This window comes from Octopus bimaculoides, chromosome 5 (assembly GCF_001194135.2).
Source record: "Octopus bimaculoides isolate UCB-OBI-ISO-001 chromosome 5, ASM119413v2, whole genome shotgun sequence".
NCBI classification, from domain to species: domain Eukaryota; kingdom Metazoa; phylum Mollusca; class Cephalopoda; order Octopoda; family Octopodidae; genus Octopus; species Octopus bimaculoides.
Window position 1 is genome coordinate 42,556,192 of NC_068985.1, and position 2,351 is coordinate 42,558,542.

Genomic DNA, 2,351 nt, shown 5'->3' on the forward strand with positions numbered 1-2,351 from the left:
ACGACATCACAACTAGTGATCAGCTCTGCCACACCCAGCCAACTCACTTTCACATACAGAACTTTTCCTATAGTGTACAAAAGATCTGGTATAATTGCTCACGTGTTATTGACTCTCTTTCTATCTGCTGTAAACACTCATACACACATGTATCACTCACATACACACTTTTCTTTGTATGACGGCCTGTCTTTGATTATGTTATTATATGTCGCATTCACACTCTCACACAGACATACATCTTTAACGCCATAATAAATATCTTTGTTATCCATCTAATACGGTTGTGGTCTTTCATTACTGGTCATCTATGTTATCGTCGTATAACATATCAAATATATCATCTTCGATATATTATTATTGTGTGTTCGACCGTGTGACGCGTTTAAATAAAAGGAGTCCTCTGTTTTTCCATTCGTCACCATTTCTCCCTTTTATGAGTTCGCACGGTCGTCCCTTACACATATACTAGTGAGAGTCCCTACGAATACTTGTGAGAGTCGTCACAAATACTTACGAGAGTCCCTACAAATATTACTGAGAGTCACTACAAATATTAACAAGAGCCTCTATGAATATTACCGAAAGTTGCTTATAATACTAGCGATCGTTGCGACAAATATTACCGGAAGTCGATACAAATTCTAACGATAATCAGTTTATGTGACTATCGTTAGTATCGCTAGAAATACCAAAGAGTTAACAAATTTTGTTATTTCGTGACCGCTACACATCTATAAAGGTAGGAGCTATACTTCCTTCCTTGACGGAATTAATAATAAATATTTATTACTTGCCCGTAGGAGGCTGGAAAGCAGTCACATTCTTTGTAGACACTCCCCGACTTGTTATATCGATACAGATAATTGTAGTACATTATTTACATTTGACGGATATTTGTCCTCATCTTGTTTATTAACACAACGTTTCGGTTGATATACCTCCCAGCCTTCATCAGGGGAAATTTCAAACCTGGGTTCTCATCCTAAGGTATTTTTCGATGTTATTATTATTATTATTATTATTATTATTATTATTATTATTATTATTATTATTATTATTATTATTATTCAGGCTACTAGCCCCAAGATTACGGGTTCGATTCCAGGCAGTCACCCGAACAATAATAATAATAATAATAATAATAATAATAATAATAATAATAATAATAATAACATTGAAAAATACCTTAGGAATGAGAACGCAGGTTCGAAATTTCCCCAAGACACCTGATGAAGGCTGGAGGGTATATCAGCCGAAACTGCCAGACTTCACAACTCTCTTCCATCTCTTTGTTTATCCCATTCCTTTCATTTTAATTTCTCCTTTTTCTCAATCCCTTAAACTAAGTGGCTTCTCGATTTGCTCATAATTAAAAGAAGAAAGAACAAGAACCAATATATTAGTGCTGGCCGACTTCCATGCCATGCTGCTCTTAACAATATCATAAAGTATGGCCTAGACGCCGCAGACTTCCCTTCCCAGCCCGAGCCAGCAGGGCTAGACAAAGGGGACGGTAAAAGGCCTGATGATGTGACAATTTTCTCGTTCTGTGGAGGTAGGCACCTCATCGGGGATGTCACATGTTGTGACCCTTCTTCAGCGGCAACTTGGTGTGTTCGGCTACCAGCCCAGGCTCCGTTGCTTGTCAGACTGAGAAGAGCAAACTGTCAAAGTATCGATCGCTCTCTGACAGATTTATGGTCTAGCCTGTGGCAGTGGAGACCTGCAGCGTTCTCGGGCCTCCGGACCATGTCCCTGCTCACTGCAATCGGGACGGAGATGGCTATCAATCCGCAAGTGAGGCCCTGTAAGTCAGAGTGACTGTTCCAGCGCATCTCCCTCGCTATCCTCCGGGGCAGCACCTTTTTCATTTTGTCTGCCGGGACCATGAGGCGGTCTGAAGAACAGGAAATCGAGAGAATGTAAGAATTTTGTAGTTTACTACACGAACAATAAGTTTATACAACCCCTCTTCATTAAAACGGTAGTTTAGAGGTTGAAGAGACTGATAGGAGATAAAGCATATCAATGGTTAATGGCAACGCTCAACCACTTTATTTAAAAGTTTTTGAGTTAACATTGTGTCCGACTGTGACGCACAAGAGATAAACTTATCATTTTCATGTCTAAATTCTACTCAGATAACGTACACACTCTTTCTCTCCTTCCTTTTCTCTCCTTCCCTTTCTCTCCTTCCCTCTCTCTCTCTCTCCTTCCATCTCCTTCCCTCTCTCTTACCCCTCTTTTTTACCTCTCTCTCCTTCTGTCTCTCCCTCCCTCCCTCTCTCTCTCTCTCTCTCTCTCTCTCTCTCTCACACACACACACACACACACACACACACACACAC